Consider the following 13,211-nt stretch of genomic DNA (forward strand, 5'->3'; position numbering starts at 1 on the left):
GATTACTGTATATATGGTTGCAGCCTATATGCAGACACAGATGTGACCTAAACCAGTGAAATTTGTCACAAATATAAATAATTCTCTGATGAATTACTGTATATAATGGTTGCGGCCTAAATTCATGCACAGATGTGACCAAAACCAGTGAAACTCGTCACAAATAGAAATAATTCTCTGGTGAATAACTGTATATATGGTTGCGGCCTAAATTCCCGCACAGATGTGACCAAAAGTAGTGAAATTTGTCATAAATAGAAATAATTCTCTGTTGACTAACTGTATATATAGTTGCAGACTAAATTCACACACAGAAGTCACCCAAACTAGTGAAATTTGTCACAAATAGAAATAATTCTCTGGTGTATAACTGTATAGGTATTTCACTGTCCTTTTTTTCCCTTTTAGCTGCCTGTTTATACATCCACAGATGGTTTTCCTTATGGGACCCTATGTGGATGTTTATACATAAGGCATCTGGGTATATGGGGTAGTTTCCTGGGAGATTATTGGTATATCTTTGCTATTGCTCTTTTGAGGTATTCTTGTATTGAGCAAGATTAGTTGTGGGGATCTCATACCTTGTTTGTCAGCAGGTGAGCTACTTGTCGCAGCACCTACCTGCATTGCTGCTATGCTTTTTTATTTATTTTTTGATTCATGAGTTGTTGTAATTATTCATTACCTAATAAAGTTTTCATATTATTTATATGTGTGTCCCTACAGGTTTTTTGGTGTTTCATGTGATGTCATACCTTTTTCCAACAGGTTGTTGGTTTAATAGGTTGCGGCCTAAATTCACCCACAGATGTGACCAAAAGTAGTGAAATTTGTCACAAATAGAAATAATTCTCTGTTGACTAACTGTATATATGGTTATGGCCTAAATTCACCCACAGATGTGACCAAAACTGGGGGCGGAGCCAGCAAGCGATGGTGTAGGACGTCTTCACCAGAGCTCCTCACCACTAGCCCAGCTTTTTCAGCATTAATCAGTAGATAAAGACCCCAAGATGGGGAAAACTCTCAGGGACAAAGATGGAGCTTCGGGGATCACTTCAAAGGCAAAGAAGACTCAGGGAGACCTGAATAAATTCCTTAATAAGAGATCTTCGTCTCACCCGGAGAGTGGCAAGATGGCGCGCGAGGCGCGCAACAACTCTGAGCGGGAAGGTGCCGATTCGGAAGCTGACAGCTCTGACAATGAAGCATACAGTAGAGGTGAGTCGGACTCCCTTCCTCTCACCCGAAGCTTCCTCCAGCAGTCACTGGCTCAGGCTCTTACGCCGGTGATGAAAGAGCTCTCGGACATCAAAGCCGAATTCCAACAACTCGGCCTCCGGGTGGAAACCCTGGAAGACAACCATGACCTCCTAGTTCGGCGCTGGTGTTCAACATCACCTATCAGCTATGTCCAAGATGGTTAATACAGCCTACCTGAACCTGGAGGATCAAGAGAACAGGGGATGGAGAAAGAATGTCCGCCTGAGGGGAATACCCGAGTCGGTGCAAGCGGAAGACCTGACTGACGCCGTCCGTCGCTTATTTTCCACCTTAGTAGGAGAAGAACAGGCCGCCGCCATTATTATAGAAAGGGCTCATAGGGCTCTCAGGCCCAAACCAGCAACCGGCGAGCCGCCTAGGGACATTGTGTGTGCCCTCATGAACTTCCTAGATATAGAGAGAAGGAAGATATTTCACTAGATGGCCATAAAGTGCTTTTATTTCAGGATCTAGCAGCGAGTACGTTGGCCAAACAAAGGAACCTACGCCCGCTAACCACGCTGCTTAGGAACAAGAAACTGCCGGTCCGTTGGTTGTTCCATTTCGGTCTCAGCACTGCAATAGGATGGAAGCAGTTCACTGTAAGGTTCCCAGACGACTTACCACCTATATGGGAGGCCTTGGGATCAGAATCCCTGGACATACCATCATGGCTTCCCTGTAATCAGGCATTGGATCTCCCATGCTTGCCGCAGACGGAAGGCTGGCAGCTTACACAGAGGAAGAGGACCCCGAAGAAAAAGATCCCCTGATTTGATCCTTACAAAGAATCTTGAGGACTTTCCTAACCGGCACTTAAGAACCTTCGACCACTGAGACTGCGGCTAATACCGTGTATCCGTCCTGCAGGTTGCAAGCTCCGTATTTCTGCCTACCTCTTATATGTCCAGATTCTACCTGTCTTATCTTTTTATTGCCTCCATCATTCTCTCCCTTTCCCACTTTTTCTTGCCTCATCTCACCCCTCCTATTCTCCCCCCTCTCATTCTGCCACTACTCTCTCTCTCAGTAGCGAGAAATGTTACACTCGACCATTTTTCTACAATTGCATGCAAGGTCCAGTTCTGTTTTCATTTAAAATTTCGGCGGGTGTAATGCAAGGTGTCCTAGGGGGTTTATCTCCATTTACATGTTCACTTTTTACAATATTTATCTACTGTCTGTTACAGCGACACTGGGCCTAGTGTGTGAGACCTGGCCTTCGGGTGCTTTCACACTAATCCCCCACACAGGGTTCTGTGACCCACTAGCTAGATACTACCCTTTCAGTATGAATCTTTATGCTCTATATAACAGCACTGTTTATATTTTGTTCTTTTATGTTGTTGCCCTGTGTCAACCCTTATCTGATTATCTAGCCTATTTGCTCAGACTAACAAGCTACTGACATGTCTGATTTGAAGATTTTGTCATGTAATGTGAATGGTATGAACACTCCGCAGAAAAGGAGCCAGATTTACCAATTGCTTAGGAGGGAGTGTGCTGACCTGGTGCTTATACAGGAGACCCATTTTAGGCATTTGCACATACAGTACCTAAAACTATGAGCAAACGCTTCCCTGAATGCTACCATGCCTCTTACTCTTCAGCGGCAAGAGGGGTTTCAATAGCGCTAGGTCAGAACTTTCCTTTCACACTGACGTCTAAACTGACTGATCCTAATGGGCGCTACCTGTTTTTGAAAGGAAAAGTGGAAAATACTATGTATACTCTGGTGAATTTATATGCCCCAAACAGCGGACAGATCTCCTGGCTGATTAGCACTCTGGAGGTTCTCAAAACCTTTAAAGAGGGCTATCTCATTATAGGAGGTGACCTCAACCTCACGCTCGATCCCTCCAGAGACTCAACATCCAAGAGTCGGCCACACTCTAAGAGGCAGATGAGGAGACTTCTCATCTCCTTCAGGGACTTAGGGGTCTCGGATGCTTGGCGCCTCCTGCATCCTGAAGACAATGACTACACCTTCCACTCACGGACGCATGATACCTACCAGCGTCTGGACTACGTATTCTTATCTAGCCATCTGATGTCCTCGGTCACTGAGGCCTGCATTGGGAATATTGTAATTTCGGATCATGTGCCGGTGAGTGTGAGGGTTAAGTTTCATGCTCTGCCTCCAAGATCCTGGGTCTGGAGGTTAAATGAGACACTCCTGGAGGAGGAATCGCATAGGCAGGATGTTGAGAGATGTCTAAATAATTACTTCAAGGAAAATACTAGAGACCTTACTAGTGGGACATCACTATGGGAGGCCCACAAGGTAGTGGTCAGAGGAGAGCTCATTAGCTTAGGCTCTAGAGCCAAGAGACGCAGACAGAAACAACGAGACTCCCTCCTTCAACAGATTTCCACGCTTGAAATTCTCCATGAGAGAACGAGATCGGATGAGGTCTTAGGGTCGCTTAAGAAATTAAGGTATGAGGTCGCTGATCTTCTGAACATACGTTCAGCAAGGGCACTAAAGGTATTAAGCTTTAAACAGTATTTACATGGAAACAGAGGCTCCAAATTAGTCTCCAGCCTCCTTAAGGGCCAGAGGAACAAGTCCTTCATTCAAGCCATCAAATCACCCTCAGGTTCCCGACTTATTAACACGCCAGCAATAGCCCAGGAGTTTTGTTCCTTTTACTCGTCCCTGTATAACCTCCCGACTCCCCTCCCTAGGCAGCAGCTTGATGACCGTACAATGGAGTTTCTTAGCTCTATCACTATCCCCAAACTGTCGGTGGAAGATAGACATAAACTGCTTCTGCCATTCACAGTGGAGGAAGTAGATAAAGTCCTTACCTCTATTCCCTCTGGCAAAAGCCCCGGACCAGATGGGTTCCCAATATCCTATTATAAAAAGTTTAAGGATATACTAACCCCCCATTTCACCGATGTCTGCAATCTTCTTCTTACAGGTGGCTCTTTGACTCCACAGGCCCAGGAAGCACACATTACGATTATCCACAAGGATGGTAAGGATAAAGAGAACTGTGGTAGCAACAGACCAATCTCGTTGCTAAACACAGATCTGAAGTGGTGGGCCAAACTGCTGAACAGTAGGATGTCGGGGTTGCTTCCTGGGCTTGTGGGAGAAGAGCAGGTGGGTTTCGTGGCAGGCAGAGAGGGCAGACATAACATTAGCAGAGTGATCCATATGATCACTCATGCCATCAAAACTAAGTCCCCCCTTGTGCTACTAGGCACAGACGCTGAGAAGGCGTTCGATAGGGTCAGTTGTAACTACACTGCGTGCAGAATTATTAGGCAAATGAGTATTTTGACCACATCATCCTCTTTATGCATGTTGTCTTACTCCAAGCTGTATAGGCTCGAAAGCCTACTACCAATTAAGCATATTTGGTGATGTGCATCTCTGTAATGAGAAGGGGTGTGGTCTAATGACATCAACACCCTATATTAGGTGTGCATAATTATTAGGCAACTTCCTTTCCTTTGGCAAAATGGGTCAAAAGAAGGACTTGACAGGCTCAGAAAAGTCAAAAATAGTGAGATATCTTGCAGAGGGATGCAGCACTCTTAAAATTGCAAAGCTTCTGAAGCGTGATCATCGAACAATCAAGCGTTTCATTCAAAATAGTCAACAGGATCGCAAGAAGCGTGTGGAAAAACCAAGGCGCAAAATAACTGCCCATGAACTGAGAAAAGTCAAGCGTGCAGCTGCCAAGATGCCACTTGCCACCAGTTTGGCCATATTTCAGAGCTGCAACATCACTGGAGTGCCCAAAAGCACAAGGTGTGCAATACTCAGAGACATGGCCAAGGTAAGAAAGGCAGAAAGACGACCACCACTGAACAAGACACACAAGCTGAAACGTCAAGACTGGGCCAAGAAATATCTCAAGACTGATTTTTCTAAGGTTTTATGCACTGATGAAATGAGAGTGAGTCTTGATGGGCCAGATGGATGGGCCCGTGGCTGGATTGGTAAAGGGCAGAGAGCTCCAGTCCGACTCAGATGCCAGCAAGGTGGAGGTGGAGTACTGGTTTGGTCTGGTATCATCAAAGATGAGCTTGTGGGGCCTTTTCGGGTTGAGGATGGAGTCAAGCTCAACTCCCAGTCCTACTGCCAGTTTCTGGAAGACACCTTCTTCAAGCAGTGGTACAGGAAGAAGTCTGCATCCTTCAAGAAAAACATGATTTTCATGCAGGACAATGCTCCATCACACGCGTCCAAGTACTCCACAGCGTGGCTGGCAAGAAAGGGTATAAAAGAAGAAAATCTAATGACATGGCCTCCTTGTTTACCTGATCTGAACCCCATTGAGAACCTGTGGTCCATCATCAAATGTGAGATTTACAAGGAGGGAAAACAGTACACCTCTCTGAACAGTGTCTGGGAGGCTGTGGTTGCTGCTGCACGCAATGTTGATGGTGAACAGATCAAAACACTGACAGAATCCATGGATGGCAGGCTTTTGAGTGTCCTTGCAAAGAAAGGTGGCTATATTGGTCACTGATTTGTTTTTGTTTTGTTTTTGAATGTCAGAAATGTATATTTGTGAATGTTGAGATGTTATATTGGTTTCACTGGTAAAAATAAATAATTGAAATGGGTATATATTTGTTTTTTGTTAAGTTGCCTAATAATTATGCACAGTAATAGTCACCTGCACACACAGATATCCCCCTAAAATAGCTAAAACTAAAAACAAACTAAAAACTACTTCCAAAAATATTCAGCTTTGATATTAATGAGTTTTTCGGGTTCATTGAGAACATGGTTGTTGTTCAATAATAAAATTAATCCTCAAAAATACAACTTGCCTAATAATTCTGCACTCCCTGTACATGGGGAAAGCATTAAGAGCCTTCGGATTCCCGGAAGACTTCATAAGAGCCATTTATACTTTATACTCCGCTCCATCTGCGAGAGTGCTGGTCAATGGTACCCTATCGAACGTCTTCCAAATCAGAAATGGTACCCGTCAGGGGTGTCCGTTATCCCCCACCCTATTTATCCTAACCCTAGAGACGCTTTTACTTAAATTTCGCCAATCTTCCATGATTAATGGGGTAAAACTAGGGGGTTACACCCACAAGATGGCCGCTTTTGCGGATGATGTATTGCTTTGGATGACGAACCCTGAGATAGCTTTACCGGAGGTTATGCAAATTTTTGAAACCTTTGGGGTGGTCTCAAATTTTAAGATAAACTTTGATAAGTCGGAGGCCTTAGGAATCTCACTACCAACAGCCCTGCGTGCCAGGGTCAAGGCTCTCACGCCATTTAAATGGCCCACGCAAGCAATTAAATATTTAGGGGTTTTGATCCCAATGGAGCCCAAACTATTGTTTAGTCTCAATTATCCCCCATTACTCTCCAAAGTCACTTCTATTCTCTCAAATAGCTATTCACCTTTCCTCTCCTGGCTAGGTAGAAAAAATGTTTTAACCACCTATATTCTGCCTCTGATAATGTATACATTGAGAGCTCTCCCCATTTTAATCCCAGGCACTTTTATTAATAAATTACAGGCTGTTATGAGCAAATACCTTTGGGACAAGGGTCGCCCTAGAGTATCCTTACGGCTTCTTTCTTGTAGGAAAAAACAAGGGGGTATATCCCTTCCGGACATAACGACCTATATCCAGGCCATTAGTTTAGAAAGATGGATTAGGTTAGCCAGACAAGAGACCCACTGTATGCATATAGATTTAGAGTTAGCCCTGCTAGGTAAGGAAGTATTTCGCAGGATGTGGATTCCTGGGAAGTCAAGGAAAGGGGATAGAGCTGATAGTGAACTCACCAAAGGGTTGCTTCATGTTTGCCATAAGTCTGGGGAACTCTCCTCTGGCCATGCCAGGATCTCTCCTTTGGCTCCCTTACCAGTTGTCCCTATTATAATGCATCCACAGATACAGTCTCCATCAGATATATGGCTCTCCCTATCCCATTGCAAAGTGGGAGATCTAAAGAGAGTTCAGACATCTTCGGGCTTTTATACTGCCTTATCAGGAGATGTTATACCTGGAAAAGACTTCATCCAAAGGAATGATTTCGAGTCTATCTGTAGGCAGTTTGTGACCTCTGGCTTCACTCCATTGCATGATCCGACTTGGCTGGAGAATTTTATTCTTTTGCCAAGACTACCCGCTAAATGCGTTACCCTCATTTATAGACAAATCCTTAGTGCAAGAGACTCAAATGTGCCACCGTGGGTTGCGGAATGGGAAAAAGAACTCCACCTTGTATTAGATGATACTAATAGAAAGTGGATCCAAAAATGTTCGCATGGATTCTCCAAGTGTATAAAGATACAAGAGAATTCTGTCAAGATAGCGTTAAGGTGGTATAGGACCCCGGAATATCTTTTTAAAATTAAGCTGCTTCCCACTGATCTTTGTTGGAGGTGCAAAGCCGACACTGGTTCCCTCTCCCACATCTGGTGGTTCTGCCCTACTGTACGTACTTTCTGGGATGATATTGAAGGGGCCATAAATAAGATTTGTGCCACAAATTTAAGGCTCACAGTTCAGCTGGTGCTGCTCTGGATACCCACTCCCAATTTTCGCCCAGGGAAAAATAATCTGATCACACACTTACTTATGGCAGCAAAGCTTCTAATCCCAGTAAAATGGAGATCAGTTGATCCGCCAACGCTAGAAATGTGGAGGGACAGGATCCACCAGATGTGCCAAATGGAGGAGCTGATAGATTGGACATACAACTGTAGAGTTAGTTTCCTGAAGCTCTGGCAGCCTTGGATAGAATACAAGTGATCTGGAATTACTTATAATGCAGACTGGCGGTTGCTTCCAACAACTATTCTCTAGATCCGTTCTCTTCTACCTTTTCTTTTTCACTTTTCTTTTCTTTATTTATGTAATCTTCACCAGAGATGTCCTTTCTTCATGAATCACTCATACCATGTCCTAGATGATATAGACATCGCTAACAATCTTGATATTCTTGAGCGAATTATAGTATGGGTATTGGGTTGACACAATGTTGGGTTTGTTAATTTTCAGAATGTATGTCTATGTGTTATGTAAGATCATTCACCTAAGGGCCTTTTAGCTCTAGCCGAGTGATTATCATATCCTAGCCTGTATTGTTAGGCATTGCCTTCGAAGATCTTTACCCTGCTGAACTGTGATATGTCTCACCCAACATTGTATATATGTACTAAATTGATGATCTTTGTTTGTCTAATAAAAAGAGATTTCAAACAGATGTGACCAAAACTAGTGAAATTTGTCACAAATAGAAATAATTCTCTGTTGACTAACTGTATATATAGTTGCGGTCTAAATTCACGCACAGAAATCACCCAAACTAGTGAAATTTGTCCCAAATAGAAATAAATCTATGCTGAATTACTGTATATAACGGTTGCGGCCTAAATTCACACATAGATGTGACCAAAACCAGGGAAACTTGTCACAAATAAAAATAATTCTCTGGTGAATAACTGAATATATGGTTGCGGCCTAAATTCACGCACAGATGTGACCAAAAGTAGTCAAATTTGTCACAAATAGAAAAATAATTCTCTGTTGACTAACTGTATATATAGTTGCGGACTAAATTCACACACAGATGTGACCAAAACCAGGGAAACTTGTCACAAATAAAAATAATTCTCTGGTGTATAACTGTATATATGGTTGCAGCCTAAATTCACGCACAGATGTGACCAAAAATAGTGAATTTTGTCACAAATAGAAATAAATCTATGTTGAATTACTGCATATTATGGTTGCGGACTAAATTCACGCACAGATGTGACCAAAAGTAGTGAAATTTGTTACAAAAAGAAATAATTCTCTGTTGACTAACTGTATATACTGTATAGTTGCGGACTAAATTCACGCACAGAAGTCACCCAAGCTAGTAAAATTTGTCCCAAATAGAAATGATTTTAGGCTAGAATACTGTATTGTCACGGCTGTATGTGAGCAACAAGAGTATACACAGTAAAAAGAGCTACTGACTGGACCCAAACTAGGGAGGATAAAGGGTGACCCCTGTCAGACCCTCAAAGCTCTCCCTATGCTGCTAAAGCAGGGGCACGGCCACCGGTGCCCTGCTCAGTATATGGAGGGAACCGTGGCCACCTCAGATCCAGTCAGAAAATAACCAGGTACACAACAATGTCTGCACACTTAGCTGAAGGAGCTGCAGCCGCAGAGAAGATGGATCCAAGGACAGCTGGCAATATCCGGAGTGCTTGCTGCAGCAGAACACAGGTCCAGTGAACTGATAGCTACAAGTGAAGATACTCAAGCAAGAGCTACAACTGAAATGAGAAATATAATCCACGCCCTACAATAGGAGGAGGGGTGATTTAAAGGCAGGGAAATCAACCGCAGGAGGAACAGCTGGGAGGAAGGAAACAGAAAGTAAAGACTTCATCACAGGGGCAGAGAAACAGAGCAGTGAGACCTCCTCCAAGCTCTAGTAGTGACATCATCACAGGGGTGGAGAAACAGAGCTGTGAGAACGTCTCAAAGCTCTGGTAGTGACAGTACCCCCCCCCCTCTACGGGTGGACCCCGGACACCCAGGACCCACCTTCTCAGGATGAGCCCTATGAAATGCCCTGATGAGGCGAGTGGCTTTAATGTCTGACACCGGAACCCACATCCTCTCCTCAGGACCATAACCCTTCCAATGAACGAGGTACTGAAGAGAACCGCGGACAATGCGAGAGTCCACAATTCTGGAAACCTCAAACTCCAGATTGCCATCAACCAAAATCGGAGGAGGAGGCAAAGAGGAGGGTACCGTGGGCTGGACATATGGTTTTAAGAGAGATCTGTGAAATACATTATGTATCTTCCAAACCCGTGGAAGATCAAGACGGAAGGCAACAGGATTGATGACTGACAAGATTTTATAAGGCCCAATAAACTTGGGACCCAATTTCCAGGAGGGAACCTTCAGTTTAATATTTCTTGTAGACAACCACACCAGATCACCCACATTCAGGTCCGGACCAGGCACACGTCTCTTATCAGCCACACGCTTATACTTCTCACTCATCTTTCTAAGATTACTCTGAATCTTTTGCCAAATGGTAGACAAAGACGAGGAAAATCTCTCCTCCTCAGGTAAAACAGAAAGAGCCCCTCCCGAGAATGTCCCAAACTGCGGATGGAACCCATATGCACCAAAGAATGGTGACTTATCAGAAGATTCCTGACGACGGTTGTTCAGAGCAAACTCAGCAAGAGGGAGAAATGAACACCAATCCTCCTGGTTCTCTGCCACAAAACAGCGCAAATATGTCTCCAGATTCTGATTGAGGCGCTCAGTCTGACCATTCGACTGCGGGTGAAAAGCAGAAGAGAAGGACAGCCGAACCCCCAGGCGAGAACAGAAAGCCTTCCAGAACCTGGACACAAACTGCGTCCCTCTATCGGAAACAATATCAGAGGGAATGCCGTGCAATTTAACAATATGGTCGACAAAAGCTTGCGCCAACGTTTTAGCATTGGGTAAACCAGGGAAAGGTACGAAATGAGCCATCTTTCTAAAACGGTCCACCACCACCAGGATCACCGACTTCCCTGAGGAACGAGGAAGATCCGTGATAAAGTCCATGGACAGGTGTGTCCAAGGACGGGAAGGTATGGGTAACGGGAGAAGGGAACCTGAAGGCCGTGAACGAGGGACCTTAGCGCGAGCGCACGTCTCCCACATCATAGTTTCTCTCTGCCGGGGAGAGTTTTTTAGAGAAAAAGGCACAGGGTCGGCATTTGGCAGGAGAAGGGCCCTGGGACAAAACTGCACCCACACCCACCTCGGAAGCATCCCCCTAAACAATAAAAGGTAAGGAAACATCGGGATGCACCAAGACGGGAGCAGACGCAAAATTCTCTTTAATCTTAGAAAAGGCTGCAAGCGCCTCCTCCGACCAAGAGGAAAAATCCGCCCCCTTTTTTGTCATGTCAGTAAGGGGTTTGACAACAGAGGAATAATTCAAAATGAACTTTCTGTAATAGTTCGCAAAACCCAGAAAGCGCATCAATGCCTTCTGATTCTCAGGAAGCTCCCACTCAAGTACAGCACGGACCTTCTCCGGATCCATGCGAAAACCAGAAGCAGAGATGAGAAAACCCAGAAATTGAATCTCCGATACCATAAAAAGACATTTCTCCAGCTTGGCGTACAATTTATTTTCCCGCAGAATCTGCAGAACCTGAAAAAGATGATCCTGATGGGTCTGAACATCAGGGGAAAAAATCTAAATATCATCAAGATACACCAATACAAATTTCCCCATTAAATGGTAGAAAATACTATTAACAAAATGCTGAAAGACGGCCGGAGCATTCATCAGGCCGAAAGGCATAACGAGATTCTCGAAATGCCCGTTAGGGGTATTAAAGGCCGTTTTCCATTCATCCCCCTCTCTGACCCTGACCAGGTTGTACGCGCCTCTCAAATCCAATTTGGAAAACACCTTGGCCCCAACAATTTGGTTGAAGAGGTCTGGGATCAGAGGAAGGGGATAGGGATCGCGAATCGTGATACGGTTCAGCTCCCTAAAATCTAGGCAAGGTCTCAGAGAGCCATCTTTTTTTTTAACAAAAAAAAAACCCGCGGCCACAGGTGACTTTGAGGGACGAATATGCCCCTTATCAAGACTCTCGGAGATATAAGTTCGCATTGCGATTCTTTCCGGTTGTGAGAGATTGTAGAGGCGTGCTTTTGGCAGCTTGGCGCCGGGAATGAGTTTAATGGGACAGTCAAACTCCTGGTGAGGAGGTAGCTCCTGAACACCGCTCTCGGAAAACACGTCCGAGAAATCAGAGAGAAATGATGGCACAGTTTTAGTAGACACCTCTGCAAAAGTCGCTGTGAGACAATTCTCTCTACAAAAGTCACTCCACTCATTTATTTGCCTTCCTTGCCAATCAATAGTGGGGTTATGTCTAGTGAGCCAGGGTAACCCCAAAACTAGAGGAGAAGGCAATCCGTTAAGGACAAAACAAGATATATCCTCCACATGAGTGTCACCTACAGCTAGCCGGATATTGTGAACAATGCCCTTCAGAGATCTCTGTGAGAGTGGAGCAGAGTCAATAGCAAAAACAGGTATATCCTTTTCTAATGTGCAAACCTGAAAACCATGCATGGCTACAAATTGAGTGTCAATGAGATTGACAACACGATCCGGGTCATCATATTCCTGCCCCAGGGCCACAAAAAATCTTTCCACGGATCGAATGGAGGGATCCCCTGATGGCAGCGAAAAAGCCAGAATCTGAGCATTACCCCTGAGCAGGGAGATGACAATCCTCACCCTCTGCTCCTCCTTACCAGAGGAGTGGGGACACAAGCAAAAATGGAGTTTGCATGCCTCTCTGAAGCAAACAAAATTTTTACTGCCCCCGGAGAACGTTTCCGGAAGTGAGACCTTTGGCTCGCAACAGACTCCATGAGCCGGAGCAGAGCCCAATGCTTGAAGCTGAGTCATAGATTGACGGAGATCCGCTACTTCCAAAGAAAGACCCTGCATGCGGTCAACCAGGCCAGAAAGCGGATCCATGTCAAAAAAAGGACGGTTTTGGTGGATTATAATGTCACGACTGTATGTGAGCAACAAGAGTATACACAGTAAAAAGAGCTACTGACCGGACCCAAACTAGGGAGGATAAAGGGTGACCCCTGTCAGACCCTCAAAGCTCTCCCTATGCTGCTAAAGCACATGCCCGGATCCAAATGGCGGAACGGGGCATGCCCGCGTACCTAAGACTGATGACCACTGTAACCCCTGCAATAGTGGAAGGGGCACGGCCACCGGTGCCCTGCTCAGTATATGGAGGGAACCGTGGCCACCTCAGATCCAGTCAGAAAATAACCAGGTACACAACAATGTCTGCACACTTAGCTGAAGGAGCTGCAGCCGCAGAGAAGACGGATCCAAGGACAGCTGGCAATATCCGGAGTGCTTGCTGCAGCAGAAC

Source organism: Bufo bufo, chromosome 1 (assembly GCF_905171765.1).
Source record: "Bufo bufo chromosome 1, aBufBuf1.1, whole genome shotgun sequence".
In the NCBI taxonomy this organism is placed as follows: domain Eukaryota; kingdom Metazoa; phylum Chordata; class Amphibia; order Anura; family Bufonidae; genus Bufo; species Bufo bufo.